Source organism: Micropterus dolomieu, linkage group LG08 (assembly GCF_021292245.1).
Source record: "Micropterus dolomieu isolate WLL.071019.BEF.003 ecotype Adirondacks linkage group LG08, ASM2129224v1, whole genome shotgun sequence".
Classification (NCBI taxonomy): Eukaryota; Metazoa; Chordata; class Actinopteri; order Centrarchiformes; family Centrarchidae; genus Micropterus; species Micropterus dolomieu.
The window spans coordinates 13,803,694-13,820,245 of NC_060157.1; the positions used below are offsets into that span (position 1 = coordinate 13,803,694).

At 40.4% G+C, this 16,552-nt stretch overlaps 1 protein-coding gene across 1 annotated transcript in view; it reads right to left on the reverse strand.

Moving 5' to 3' along the window:
* LOC123975109 (poly(rC)-binding protein 4-like) overlaps window positions 1-12,917 on the reverse strand; it is a 41,513-nt gene extending 28,596 nt beyond the window's left edge. Inside the window, exon 1 of the mRNA XM_046056288.1 lies at window positions 12,560-12,917. The gene's annotated coding sequence lies outside the window, so the exon portion shown is untranslated. The remainder of the gene's footprint in view (window positions 1-12,559) is intronic.
* Between the last annotated feature and the right edge of the window lie 3,635 nt (window positions 12,918-16,552).

Consider the following 16,552-nt stretch of genomic DNA (forward strand, 5'->3'; position numbering starts at 1 on the left):
GAGATTCATGCAAAGTTAATCAAATTCAATTCGCAACAGTTTTCATAAAACTGAACATGTTTGCAGTTTCTTTGGGGACCAGGTTTTATCTACTCCATCACAGACAGTCGGAGAGAAAAAAACACAGTTATGGGGAGACCAAACAGAATTTATTCACAGACGGCAAATGAGAAGCATCTGCACTGATCCCAGTATGACAATGTGGCAGCGGCTACGTGTGTCAGTTATCTGACATACAGTAAGATGATTATTGTGTGAGTCACCTGGCTGCTCGCAGTCTCAGCATGATGTGTATAATTACTTTGTGTTATCATTCATGTTTCCTTTTGATTGATATTTGTTTGTATTTGTCATCGTGGACAGGGGAAGTACACTGAACAAAATTATAAACGCAACACTTTTGTTTATGCACCCATTCATCATGAGCTGAACTCAAAGATCTAAGACTTTCTCTATGTACACAAAAGGCCTATTTCTCTCAAATATTGTTCACAAATCTGTCAAAATCTGTGTTAGTGAGCACTTCTCCTTTCCCGAGATAATACATCTCACAGGTGTGGCATATAAAGATGCTGATCAGATAGCATGGGTATTGCACAGGTGTGCCTTAGGCTGGCCACAATAAAAGGCGACTCGAAAATGTGCATGTCCATCACACACAAGTTTTGAGGGAGCGTGCAACTGGCATGCTGACTGCAGGAATGTCCACCAGAGCTTTTGCCCATGAATTGAATGTTCATTTCTCTATCATAAGCCGTCTCTAAAGGCGTGTCAGAGAATTTGCCAGTACAGCCAACCAGCCTCACAACCACGTGTAACCACACCAGCTGAGGACATCCACATCCAGCATTTTCACCTCCAAAATCGTCTGAGACCAGCCACACGGGCAGCTGCTGCCACAATCGGTTTGCATAACCAAAGAATTTCTGCATAAACTGACAGGAACCATCTCAGGGAAGCTCACCTGCATGAAATTAAAAGATCAGGAAACATCACTGCAGATCCATCTCACCCCGGACACAACCTGTTCCAGCTTCTCCATTATGGTAGGCGCTACAGAGCACTGTATGTGAAAACCAACAGACTCAAGAACAGTTTCTTCCCACAAGCCATCACTCTGATGAACAGCTGATTTCTGACTCACAGTGTCAGGAACAATTCCTGTGCAATAACCCAGAAACTCTGCCTCTAATCAGCCACCTGTTTACTGGCTACCACTTATTATTTATTCATCATTCTCTCGTTCTCTATTTCAGAGCTGTTCATACTGTTCACATTGTCATATTGTATATTATATACACTGTATACCAAATCCTCCTACATCAAGTACATAACACCTGCACATACTTATTTATTCCAGCATCCTTTGCAGTGTGCTCCATCGCACTGTGTACATGAGTACATGTATGCATGTATATGTATGTGTACCTGTATATCACATCCACCTCCAATATGCACATAATAATGATAATAATAAGTTTACTAATGCACCCTTTACACTCTGCTCACTGCACTACTGTCAATTTGTCTATAGTGTGTATATTTGTGTCCTCTATACTGTAGCCTGTGTCTGATTTTATTATTGTGTTATTGCATCATTGTATGAGTAAGCACATCATGAACAATGTTGAATTCTAAGTGAAATTCCTCATATGTGTACACATACCTGGCAAATAAAGCTGATTCTGATTCTGAATATTTTCTTTATCGATCAGCTGATTATTCTCTGAAAAAATTTTTTTTTAAATAATCACATTTTAAAAACCTACGGTCTTCAAATGTCTTGTTTTGTTCAAAACCCAAACAGATTAAATTTACTCTCACATATATCAAAGAAAACTAGCAAATCCTCACATTGAAGAAGCTGGATTCAGATAATGTTTGGCATTTTTACATAAAAAAACTGAAAAATGTCAGCATGCTCACAATGAGTATTCTGGGATCATTAATGTCATTTGCATACGTCATGTGGGAACCATAAATGTCCACGCCCAAAATATTGTACAAATCCATCTGGTGGATGTTGAGATATTTCACTGAATAAGTGAAAACTTTGACCTGCTGAAAGCGCTAAGGAGATTCAGGGGATCACCAAAGCACTAAAGATTCATCCTCTGGGAACCTTTAATGTTTGAAGAAAAAGATTTTTGCCAATCCATCCAGTTAATGTTGAGATATTTCAATCTGGACCAAAGTGGTGGACCGACACTGCTTTCTAGCGTAGCTAAAAATTACTTAAAGTGGCAATATGTAGTTTTCACCGGCCACTAGCGGTGCGGTTTTAAGATTGATTTAAGAGGTTTGTGCTTGTACGAGTGCTAGCTTGAACTCATAAGTGAGCATAATCTGAAACACAACCCCTTTCATTCAGAGATCCCGGAAACACCAGTATGCCGACGGTGTCTTTTCATACAGACATGTTCAGGTTTTGTTACTTAAACGTTCCCGGCTCAGAGGCAGATCAAATCAAACCCCTTTTCAGCTCCGTAACGTTATCTTTCAGACAGCCAGCATATTGGCACAATCCTTCCGGAAAAAAAGGCTGAGTCTGAAAGAACAGGGCTACATCTCGACCCAGTGCCTTCACATTAATAGCAGAATAGTGGCTGTTCCAAGCAACAGAGAAAACAGGCTTGTGGTTTATTTCTAAGTGAGGCTACGGCCCATTGACAGAAAGGAAGTAAAAAAAGTGATAATAAGTATTTCATTGAAAAACTACATAAAGCCCCTTTAAATAATCAATTATCAAAGTGGTTGCCAATTAATTTCGGGTGATTGACTAATCATATCAGTTCTTTAATTTTAACTTTTTAGATATTTGAGGAAAAAACGACATGACAGTGGACTCCTTAATCGTTATGGATCATTTAAACCACTCATATTCAGTAACAACAACACAGTAACAAACTATACTCCCCTTTTTGTCCCATCAAGGCCACTTGTTTGTCTGCCAAGTGCATTCCAACAAGCCTACAGTGCCACTGCAGCAATCCTACTGACTCTGCTTGACATGTGTGTGTTTTTTATAAATCTGCATGCCGTTTGTAGATTTGGTGAGCGATGTGAGGAGATCATGTTTAATAAATGGGTGTTATTTTAGATGAGATCCAAATTCCTGAGAGACTTGTTGTAGGCAGTTTTATTGCTTTTGCTTAATGTACAAGGCCATCGCTGCTTGGCTGATTTATTTATGCGCTGGCTGCTTGCAAAGACACGTTCAAATGCTCACACACATCCCTCTTAAGATGTCACAGAGCTTGACTGCCTGTATGGGTTTTATATTCCCTCCATGGCCGTGGCACAGTCTGACATGCCAGCCTGTCAAAATGTGGTAGTAAGTGGAGCAAAGTGTCATTTGACTGGATTAGATTGCACCAAAATCAAACTTCCTCTGCTTTTTTTTAGTAAGATGCTCATTGGATTAACTCACAAAACTATCGGTTACAAGCTCATCTCCATACAATTTTCCATGAATATCAAAGAAAGCCTCCGGGGGTTGAGATAAACAAAAAAATTAACATTTTACTTCCTGTCAGCCAAAGACTATAAGGCCAAGTAATCATGACTTCGAGCTTGATCTATGCATCCAGAACACATATGTTATCACAGAGCGCATTTGTGCAACCCGTGGACTAACTTCATTATATTCAGGCACTGAAGGGCATGGCTAAAATGTTAGCACTTTATTGCATTAGGAGCTAATGGTTGGAGGGATCATTATGTGCTGCTCTGTGGGTTGATAACAAGGCATGTGCTCTGTCTGTGTGAGGGCGGTGAGCCTCTGTACTCCTCATTTCCAGAATCCCAAGCAGCAGCGTTCCAGGATGAACAGAGCCCCTCTGTTCTAAATTAGACCTTGTAACTCAGAACAGGGAATTAGCAAAGTGAGACTGCAGCGCCAGGCTGCCAAAATACAGTCCGACCAGGAGAAAGAGAGAGAGAGAGGCGGGGAGCTCATCCACTGTCCTGCTCCTCTGCAACTGACTGTGTAACCTTGGTTCTGCTCTGCCTGACTGAATCCAGTATGCAGGAGCTCCTTGTTGTGTTCATCTTTATATACAGTGAATTAAGCATGACTTTGTGAAACCAAATGACTGACACAAAAACAAATTGCCTTAAGAAAATAGCAGCTAAATTTAAATTACAGGAGAATTACGTATTATTGCTATTTGGGTCTTGTATTTGTAGTGAGACAGCTAAAATGAAGTCTGATGTGGTAAGAAACACCAGTGGCCAGACAATCAGATAGGTTGTAAAAATGCTAACAGTTAAGCCAGATTATATAAATCACTTTATTTAGAGCCAACACCAAAAGTAAGTACATGTGAAATGTAATAATCCCTCATTGCCCAGGAAAACTGTGTAGCACAAAAATACTGCAAGTAAAGAAGGTCAGTTTGGCTAATAATTAGCAGTTTGGTCTATCAGTTACTTTGGTCTAGACTAAAATATGTCTACAACTATTGGATCATATTTTCATGGATTGCCATGGAATGGTATACAAACATTCATGTCCCCCTCAGGATGAAATGTAATCACTTTGGTAATCATCTGACTTTTTTACTAGCGCCATCATTACGTCAAAATTTTCACATGTGCAATACTTTTATGTTTATGACCAAATACAATGTATTGTACAGTCTGCAACTGAATTAAATCCAACTTTCTTATGAATGAATTCAGTGAACTCATGAAGGCATGAAAACATGTTGAAATGTTTGATTGTAACATCACCAGGGCTGGCGAATGTTCTCCAAACAAAAAGTCCAAAGTCAGACCAGTCCTTTAACAACTTGATGTTCTATTCCTATCACACTATTATATTATATGAAAGAAAATTTATCTGAAATATTTTGACAATCAATTTGCCGTTTCAGTCCTCTTTCAAGCACAAATGCCAGAATTTTGCTGGTTGCAGCTTCTCAAACGTGAGGATTTGCTGCTTTGCTTTGTCATACAGATAGTAAATAAAATATCTTTTGGTTTTAGACTGTTGGTCAGACAAAACAAGTTATTTGGAGACATCATTGTGGATTCTGGGAAAGTGGGATTTGCGTTGTTTTAAACTACTTTTTGACATTTCATAGACTAAAAGAGTAATTGATCATTGCCAGATTAATCTAATGAAAATAATCATTAGTTGCAACCCTAGAAAGAATAATACCAAATATAAGCATACGTTTAGCATAGCCCACCTGTAATACACTATTCAAAATTTACATACAACTATTGTATGAACCTCACTGATCCTCATCATATGATAACATAAACAATTTAATTTGCTTGTCTGGCTCTTATCAGTACACTGAATCATGCCAAAAACTTCAAAAGTAAGACCCAGCTTATTACCAAATGTAATAAACTGGAATTGTGCTTTAAGATATCCAGAGGTGTGATATTGGTCTTACATCCATGAAGCATACATCAAAGATGTCAAAAAAAAAAAATGTCAAAAAAGCAAGCAGCATACATCCCTTGATAGCAGCCAGCAATCTTTTTTTTTTAGCAAAGTTTTCAGGCGCGTTCACTCCAGAGAGACTGTCGAGATGAAAAAGGTGTTGTACAACCTGTGTGCCTAGAGGACTGGACACCTGTTGTGACGCAAACATGTCTCTCACATTGGCAAACAGACTGCTCTGGGCCGGCTTAGAGGAAATTAAGATGGAATGTGTACAAGTCTGGTCTCCATGGTGAAAGATAGAAGCAGGGTTCCCCTCCTCATATAGTACATAAAGGGGGTCAAGGGTATTGAGTATGCTTGATAAACACACAGAGCTAGAGAGGATAGGGTGTCCTCAGTGTGGACACATACAGTATAGAACAGTAAGTGAGAGGGTGTCAACGTGTGTACAGCGCACCGTAACGGCAAGAGGTGAACACCCCCCAACATATACATAGAGACAGCCACATTCACATTCGCTGTGTGCAGCAAAACAAAGCGCACACATTCCCACTTACAGCTGCTGGGATGAAAGCAGCCAACAATTCGCACACACTAACACACACACATGTTGAAACACAAGAGCCGACAGGCTTTGATCTGCTGAGAAGTTCCACAGGAGGACTTTCTGCAGCTATCTGTCATGAACAAACTCAAAGTACTGCCATGTTTGAGTACATGGGATGACACAATGAGAGCATCATCTCCTGAGATGATGGTGATGATGATGATGATAAGAAGAAGAAGAATTCAATCACACACTGTACAAGAGGGGAAAGAAATCGAGTCCTCTATTGCGGTCTATTTTCACCAGTGGCCAGCCAGTTAAATGAGATCCTCAGGGAACTAACATGTGTGCACACATCCACACAAGAACACAAACACATGTAAACAAGCCATTTGGAGATTCTGTCTATGAATGTTTTGACTACATACTGTACCTAAGAGTGTGTTGAAGCTCTACATAGTAGATTGGACTAACACAGCTAATGACAGCACATTCAAAAGACCCTGAGTACTTACATTTTAGCAAAATTACGACTTTATGCTGAGGCTTCTTGATAAAATGAACAGTTCTATGTGAATGAAATATTCAAAGAGGAGTTGCATGGTTGGATTGGCTTTACCACATCCAAGTCATGCTAGGATTGATCAGTAATATTGCTTTATGAGCCGCATAGTGATTTTAACACTGCTGAGAGAAGCCAGTATATGCAACCTAAAACTGTTGTGCAAATGAAGCATACTTTAAACCTCCTCTCAGACTTTCTATCTTATCCTTGTTCAGCTGTAGCTACTGTGATGGCCCAAGCCACACATGGCAGCAGCCAGCAATGGAGAAATGGTACACAAGTTCCCCTCAAATAACCCTACAACTGACCATCATATTTTTGTCCAAATATTGCAGAATTCTGATTGGTGCGAGCAAATATCACTTATTCCCACCTGAACCCTGCACACGTTAATCCACTGAGAAGAGTGGTGGCAAACACTAATACAGAAATCTCTCATATCCTATAACTCTATTATATAACACTTTGACAGGCAAAGCTCACAATTTATAAGTACTTGATTTAGGTATGAAAGGTGTCTCCACTATGGCTGCCCTTCCACACTCTCTCCACTGAGATGTAAGAGAAAAAAAAAAGGAGAGACAGGAGGAGAGAGCTTTAGTTGTGAAACAGGAGAGGCTTGAAATTAAAGAGCAGTGTTTCATCTCTCAGCATGTCTCTCTCAGCTCTGTCACATATAATGGGAGGGGTCAGCCCTTGCCGCAGAGGGGACTGTCCTCTCCTATCAGCCCCCGGCTTCATCTGGTGTTAAAGCATAACCGTGTCAGCCTGCAGTGTGAGCCGCCTGTCAACCGCAAGGCCCCAGAGAGGGTTATTAGACCCCTGAGCTGCCTGGTGCTCTTGGAGCCAGATCGGCTTCCCTGCAGCAGAGAGGAGGCCAACAGCCACGTTCGCTGCAGCCACTGTACCTAAATGTGGGCTGACACTGATAAGATTACCCTAAGGCAGTGTTTTTCATCCATGATGTGTTGTGTTGTAAAGAGTGAATAAAACTACAAGATTTCCTACAGGTTGCATTAACAAATCTGACATAAAGTTCCGATGAAAGTTTCTAATTTGAAGTGCTGTGAAAAAAGTCTAGGCATCTTCTAAAACTGTGTGGGATTTCTGGCTGTCATGACAAATTTGGAGCATTATCAAGTTGGTTATTAAATGTGTTTCTGATTTATAACATAATACTGTATCCCCCAAACATATTTTGGAACATATCAGAACTAAAAGTCTCTTATCTACACACAAAAGCAGATTATTTCTCACCATAATGCCAACTGTCATCCCCCGTTCAGCAATGCAATGACGGCTCGGAGCTACAGCATGTGCAAATTATTGAAACAGTTGCATCTGCAAAGTCTATCATCTCACAGACACGAGTGAATCAATACTTTCAGGGCTTCTTCTTGTCATGGCAACTTATAATCATGTCAATCTGCCTGCAGAATCTGCATAATTACGAGTGAATCCAACAGCTAATGAACAGCGGCATAATTGACATTCCATTTTGGCGGTCTATCCTAAGCCATCAGTTTCTGTGACTGTCAGGCTGGAGCAGTGTTTAGTTAGTTCTGGCTCAATGGTCATTATAATATGCATATACAGTTCCCTTGAAAGAACATGGACGCTCTCTGAGAAACATACATTGATCAAGTGTTGATGCAGTTGTTTTTACAAAGGATCTTGTCTCCTCATTAGGTAAAACCGAGTTCCTTCCTCCTTCTCTTTATTTGCCAGCAGGGATAAAACAACACAAACGTTCAGATAATGAACCTTACAGGGCCGTGCTTCTGGGCTGTCAATTGTTATCTCCCAAGCGGCTGCTGGTACCAGGCACACAGTGACACCGTCCGAGCCTGTATTTACACTGGCTTTAGTTAGCATGGGGACAGTGTGGCCCAAGCCTATATACTGTATACTTGTCATTTAGCTTTAGCTTAGTATTTTTTAGCTTAGTTTAGGTAGGTGGATCATTTTCATTATCGATTAACCTGCTGATTATTTTCTCAATTTGTCATTTTATCTGTAAAATATCAGAAAAAATTGAGAACTTTACCAGAGTCTTTAGTGAAGTCTTCAAACCCCCTGTTTTATCAAACAATCAGTCCAAAAAACTAATATTTAAATTAGTATGACAATGAAAAGGAGCAAATCTACATATTTAAGAAGTGAAAACCAAAGAGGTTTTTTTTCCCCGATTGATTGTCTAATTATTGCAGGTCTATTTCAGTTGCAAACTAGTCTTTTCCATTTTACAGATCTCCTAGAGTAAATTTTGGAAAATCTGGTTTTAAATGTCACATGCTAAAGTGCTGTTTTCATTTGATTAAACAGTTGACTTCTCCAGAGTGTTTATCCCTCTGGATTCAACACTGGAATTTTCTGGTCATTTGCCTTGCCTTGACGTACAATGGCATGATTCTTATTATTAGAGAGCTTCTATTAGGACTGTATATCATTCTGGGGTTTTTTTTGGCATGGGGGGAGAATACACTTTGGCAGGGTATTAACTCTAGCTTTTATCCCATCCCTCTTACTGGATGAAGGTCACTCTCTCTATCTGCAGAATGACTTTCCTCTCTTTTCTTTCATCCCTGCTTTCCTCCCATCCTCCACACCAGGGCATGAGTCAGAGAATCTGACACCTTAGAGAAGAGAGGAGAGGGAGGAGAAACAGTAGCGATAGAGAGAAGAGAAACAAATTGAGAAAGAAAGAGGGAGAGATGGAGGGACAGTTGGAGCGAAGAGGGACGAGTTGATCGATATCTCGGATAAACAAGTAACATGAGAAGATGCGGACTGGCCCTGGCCTCCGTGACGTACAAGGCACTGTCTTAAAAAAACAGGCAATTGAATTCTTCAAAGCACAGATGGTGACCATGACCATGCTCTGATTTACAGTGTCCTTCATAGTGGCATACAGTATGGCTACCAAATCATATTGTTTACATCATCACTACACTTAAGTTAGCCAAGATGCTGCTGTGTTTTGGTACACAACAGTACCATGCGCGTAGCACTGAAACTACATATTACATAAGCTCCTCAACAAACTGAGCACAAACCCAAAAATAGTGCAGTCCCTGTTAAATATTTCAGGCACTCGGCAGCTGAAGGGGGGGATAAAACGCTTCGCTTCTTCTTGGTCGCTATACAAAAACAGACACACACACACTGATGCAGATGGCCAATTGAAAGAAAACCTCCATTTAGTGTACTGTAGAGCAAAGCGGATTACTGTCACGAAGGCAGTCTTTTAGCTTATTCGCTTGATATACAGCACTTCCTCCCTGGAGTCGCATACTTAGCATACACCTATCCTTTTTCTTTTCTTTTTCTTGAGTCACTTTCTGTTCAGTATACACAACATGAAAGCTGCTCTTTAAGTGTAACTTCTGAACTAAATAAATCACGCTCATGAGACTCTTTGAGAGGCACAACAGGAGAGTCATGGGGCCTGCTGGGTCAATCGTCAGAGCTCAACACAGTGCTATCTTTTCATAGCAGGGACGGCCCGCAGCTCTGTCAGCCACAGGGTCAGTCTTAAGAACAGCAGCGAGGGTCACACATTCTGTTTCAGGAGAAAGACTCTCTTCATATCAGAACATGAAGGTTCTAAACAAAGCAATCTACACTGCATATTTGCATGGCTGCCGGATCACAAATCAATAAGCATTCATGTGACTTTGTTGCATGCCTCTCTTCATGATAAACCACAAGGATAATGAACTCGGTAGCACAAAATCTATTTCGACTGACAAAGCTGGAAAAGAGGGAGTTGAGTCTCAAGAGCGTGTAGTTATTAGATAGCGACAAGCACAGGTTAATTGCTCAAATGCAGGTTAATTGCTACAGGGGATTTATCTCAAATATTGGAGAGTAAATTAATTTGTATCACAACAACGCTCCTGTGACAACAGCATCTAAATGAATGCCTGAGTGAAGATGATGATACTGATTTACCTCGTAAAACGTGGAGCCCGAAAGCACCACAAGTTATTACAGGTTTTAAGTCGATTTGAATGACGAATTTGATATCAGCATAAATCAGCATGCAATTCAAGATGTTTTGTCAGTCTGCTCCCTCGTGTTGTTGTTGTTTTTGTATTCCCCTCGTCAGTAAAAGGTGAATAAATTATATCTGTGCAAAACTGTTTAATAGGGTAAAGCTGCTGCACTGGGCTGCATATTATTGATCACTGCAAACTAAAACTAAGCATTGCGCCTTCCCCTCCCAAACCCCTTCAGTCTGCCAGAACAGCATCTTAGTAGATGAGAGGGATTATTGGCAGTTCCCAGACGTTGGAGCAGCACGTGTCAGGTCTGGTTTCTGTTATTTATGAAGCCTCTCGGCCCCAGCCCTCACTCTGCAGCAGAGATGCAGGTGGGGTTTCATTATTGAAGATGCTCTTCCACTTCTTATTAGATCTCTGACTCTCAGACTGCATTAAGGGATTGCAGTTTGGACAGAGACTCAGTAATACATGATGGTCTGTCTTTGTGGCCCCTGGAGTCCTTCTAAAAGATAACTGTGCGTCTCACATCAGCCAAATTGTTTGTCCTATTCCCTGTTCCCCTTTTCAGGAATAAAAAGTATATATCTGCACCCAAACAAGACTTCACCGCACACACACAGAGGAAAATTCTATTCCTTATTGATCTCCATGCTTGGGAAGATAAATCTGAATCATGTTCTGCTACTTCTTCAGTTAAACAGTCATACAATGCATTGCGTCCAAATGAATTCCTCCAGGAGCAGCTTACAGTTACACCCTATGTGCAATTCTCCAATTTTGTCATATTTCTCTTTTGTTTGTTTCACACTGGAGGTGCACATGCAATATTCATAAGCATCTCCAGGCAGCAAGAATGATTTCCTAAATCAATCAGCTGTCAGATGCTGTTTTTATTGATTTATTTGTGAGAGTCTAAAGACAATAGGTCTCTTGTGTATTAAATGGACCTGTTGTGCTAAAGTGGATAAATATGGGCCAAAATATGCAAAACACATGAGTGTTAATAACACTGGACGTGGAAACAGGACATATTTTCATTCCAGTTATACAAATATAAAGATCAAATCGTGTTAAAGCCTATGGTATGGTAAATTAAGATGTTGAGAAGCCTGTTTGTACCCTATACACTAAATGAACCTAATTCTTAAAATGGCTGGTGTTTACTGGCTGTGAAGTGTGTCTAGCAAACAAAATACAGGATATATCTGGAAACTGTGTGGACAAATAAACATAACTGTCTGTTTAAGAGTGTCTACAACTACTTACTTCGCCAAATCTGACCCTGATTCCTATATCTAATAATAGAATTGCGTAAAACATGCCCAACAGCATAACATCTGCATGTGAATTTGGTTTTCATCTGGGTAAGGTTATCAAGACCTTTTCTCTACCCAGTGTAAGAATAATGTAATTAGGTGTCTTCGTGAATAATGGTGCTGTCACGCACACTCGCTGCCTCAGCACCGAGCTGGCGCCCACACTACTGGACTTGTTGAGAATGACCACAGTGTTCAAGACTGGCCTGGCCAACGCGGGGTCCACTTTCATTATCATAAAACCCGTACACACACAACAGACCAATTGTCCCCCTCAGTCTGCTCATCTGGGGACTTTCTGCCATATGCTGGATTTAACGACCGAGTTAGTTTATGGCTTCATTTATTCAGCACCAGTATGAGATTTCACCACTCATGTGAGTGCGCCCGAGCACAAACACAGGACACTGTAGTAATTTAGAGGGACAGTTATTATTTAAACAGTTAAAGTGGCCTTTAATTCTGTGATTGCTCATTAACAAGAGTTTGTAGGTTAAATTAAAAAATACACGTCTGTCTTTTTCGTATAATAATGAGGAATAAGACTCAAAATTTGACACTGGATAGCGATCAAGACTGTCGCCTATTTGATGAAAGCTGTGAGCTCCAAGTTGGAGAAGTGAGAACATGCTGTCCAGAAACATGCCTTACCAAATAATAATAACAATAATAATAATAATAATAATAACAATAATATTAATAATAATAATAATTTAAGCCTACCTGTTTTCATGTAAGAGGTCGCAGGCTGCAGTATCCCCATGGAACTGTGTTGACCGGGCTTTGTATCCACATAGAGTCCAATGACACGGACGTGTAGTGCGGACTGTCCTCCCGGTGTGTCAGCAGACTGGAGTGCAGGGCGCCTGTGCGCTGAGGAGGGCAGACACACACGCGCACAAACACACGCACACACAAAAACAGATGCAGGCGGCGACCACCCCGCTCACCCTGATCACAATTAACCGAGGCAGCCCGTGGGAGCGAGCCGAGTGCTCCCTGGGTAAAAAAAAGTCCTTCAGCTCAGCTGGCTTCAAGCCTCCAGTAGCCTACGTTCGTATCTCCGCCTCGGCCGGTGCGATGTGATCCTGTCCCCGCAGGACCTCAACTGGGAGCGCAGCACGCTTCTCCCTGCGCGTATCACCGCAGATTGACTCATTCAAGATCTCTGAGCCTCTGCAGCAGTGTTAAATCATAGCATGACCGGGGAAATTACATCTGCTGAATCAATCAGACTGTTCAGAATGGTGCGCCATTACCATGTCTCAATTAGCCTACAGTAGTGAGTGCAGAAATTGATAGGGCCTAACTGGGAGTCCATTTACATTCTTCACGAAACATCTGCTTTTAACACCCCTTTAAACTCCGGTTAAGTGACAGTCACCCTTTAGAAATTGCCACAAGTGTTAACTGTCAGGCTGCAGCCAACAAAACATGTAGATCTAATAAGAATCTTGAGCAAAATTTTCTAATGTATAGGCCTGCAATACAAAATTATTTTTTAAATGAAAGTTGGGGTCGCAAATGTAATTGGTATTGCCTTTTGAAGTTTTTGGTGTGTATGAGATCAGTGACTTTCTCTCACAGTGCGCCATCTAGTGTATTTAGCTCGGTTTTGCAATTGTTTATCATATCACATTACTGCAAGTTTCTGAAAAAATGGGAGGCATATTCATGGATTTATGTTTTATTATTTTTATATAATATTATTCATCCTTAGGGTGGTAAAAAGAAAGTAGACCGTTCTAGAGTCTAGACCCTCTCTGCCCCTGCCTGACCCTGCACGGGGTCTGGATTGCCATAGCCTTTTTGTAAATTATAGTAACCGTATAAAGTGCAGGTATCTTTAGCAAGTCGCTGATGTGTTTTTCCTTTGAGACATGACGGAACAAACAACGTTGAAGGGACAAAACATTTTGAATCATTCCGGTTCTCTCGCTAAACGTGTCTGGCTCATTGACAGTGAAAGAAGACATCTAGACAGCTCCCACTGCTCCAGTGTGAAGGAGGGAATGTGTGGGTAATTTCAGAGCATGACATCTCCATCTATTTCACAAATGATCTCAGTTGTTTCTCAGGTGCCTCTCATTCACAGCAAACAAATAAATAAGTAATGCGCGTGTGTGTGTGTGTGTGATTATTTATCACTGTTGAACATTTTTACTACTGTAAGCTGTTTCATTGCCTGATGGTGACATTTTGTCTTGGCTGGGAGTCAAAATAGAACTGCACTACAAAAAGTCAATAAGATCATGAGTGGGAAAATACGTAGATATTTACAGCAGATACATTCATACAGTTTGTTATCGTTATTAGCATTTTATTTCCCAAATTTATGATGAGAATCATGACGTCGGGAGCTGCTGGGTTTCAGCACATTTTAAGCACTTACAGGGTCACTTTTGAGACAAAAGACATCCAGTTATCTGTTATGATTACCCCAACCCTAACCCAATCCAGTGCCACTGAGTGAATAAAGCCATATTAGACACTAACCTTGACGGAAAACACATTACAGTATGTCTTTTGACAGGGTCACATAACTTTAAAGCAAGCAATAGAATGACAATATGGCCTTTTATTGTTTAATCCGTCACCAGTGCAAAGGCAGCTCCAATGGGAGTTTCTACACAAAGGTGCCTATGAATCAAGCACTTAACCATATAACAGCTTGAAGCAATGACTTGCTATGGGTCCATCGGATCGAGTGACAGAGCGAGATGTTGTTTTTCAAACAGTAGGAGGTGCTGTGTGATTTCAAATCTATTATGGAAAGACAGGGCACTTTGTTAAAAATGCAACCACCACTAGGGGTCTATGGGTCAGACCGCTTCCAGCCACCTGTCATGGTGATATGGCAGCTAAGGTGCACTGTGGAATATGACACAGCCATCAACTGGGAGAAGGAATTGTGACTGCATAAATACACGTGCCACATGTAATGCAGGGATATAATTAACACAGTCAGATCTGCAGTAAACAGTGGTTGGACATGCTTACAGAGCACACACTGCACTAGGTGTGGGATTTCTTAGGAATGAATTAGTTTTCTTCCCTACTATGTGTGCAAATGTTTTATTTCTGCAGAGTGTAGGCGTGAGGGTAATAGAGAGAGAACTATGTGTTCATTTTGGTTTAATTCTGGTTTTTGGATTCAATTTTCTGTGACTGAACCACACACGGGGGACATGTGTCTGAATTTGGATAATTTCTCATTTAGTTTGGTTAAGCCTAAATGCTTGCCTGTGTCATTTCTTTAATCAAATCGAGCTGTAAATTAGACAGTGATGTCAAATTCACAAAAGCCTAGCTTGCGCTGAAATTAGGCACGGTATACAGACCCCCATTTTGCTTCGGCAAACACAATGTATATCATCCCTGCTTGTCTGGGAGCATTCAAGCTTAACAAATACCTCTCATACTAAATGGTACTGAAAGAACGAGAGATGACACCAGGGCAACAGCTACAATTACTCAGCTCTGGAACGTCTCTCTCTTCTTCTCTCCAATCCTCTCATGCACAAGCAAACATGGCTTAACATTCTCTGCATTGGATTTCACGCCATTTCTTAACTTCGTCCTGACAAATGGTGATTGAAGACACATTCTGATTTTGTCTGCTTCCACATGCCAGAGCTCACAGTAGGCATGCCTTTCATTACAGTAACTTCTGCAGTCGCTTGATCTTCTTGAAAGCTGCAATCGTCTTTGATTCCCTCTCAAGCAAGGAGCAATGGTTTGACATCTCTGTTTTATTTAATGTTTACTTTATCAAACATAAAATAGATTTCTCGTATAAACTTAACAACAACTTTCTTTATAATTCACATGATAAGGCTACAGAATCTACAGGTGTTCCAATGTCCATTAAACCATGAAAGAGACCCACATGCACAGTTACCTCCTACATAGTGTTTACCACAGTGACAATTACTTGCATTTATATTATGTATATTAGACAGCACATTTCCATTTCTTTCCTGTATGGCTTTGCTCTGAAGCAAGTATATTATTTTGAACAATAGAGGCAAAGGAGACATTGGACAGAACAGACTGGAGTTGGAATACTAATAGGAGATTAAATAGCTTACAGAACAAGGATTGTGTTTGCATTCTCTAGGAGTGTTGCTCTGTGTCTTAAAGGAAGAAAAATCTCATGCAGAACAGGCAATGAGGCTGTCACGGTACTAAAGATACCATATTTCCATTTATTTTGTAAAAATATCAAGTGTGACATGGTAAAATTTCCCATTTCATCCACTGCTTCTTTTTAACCAGTCAACAACCCTTCATTAATACAATTCATACAAATAGGCTTACAGTAAAAAACATACAGAAAAAGTAATAATTGTACTGCAGAGACATAAAACGAGCAAAAATGAACATCAAATGAAATTAGCTGACAGCTGTATGAAAAAACAAGGTTAAAGCAGATACATCTTAGAGCAGCTTTTTAGAAAGTCCACTCGTAAGCTTCAGATCTGCAGACGGCTGTACCAAAGGGAATAAAGTCACTTTCAGTTATATATTTGATATTTGAATCAAAGCTACGATCACTATTGAAGAAAACCATCTGATAATCATCACAGCATTCAGTTCCTTCTACCTGACCCGACCTGAATTTGGTCTCCGTTTGGCCAGTTACTTTAAGTGGCTATAATTGAAATGTATATATCAAATATTGTGATAATGTGAAAGGGGTCACTACATGCTAGA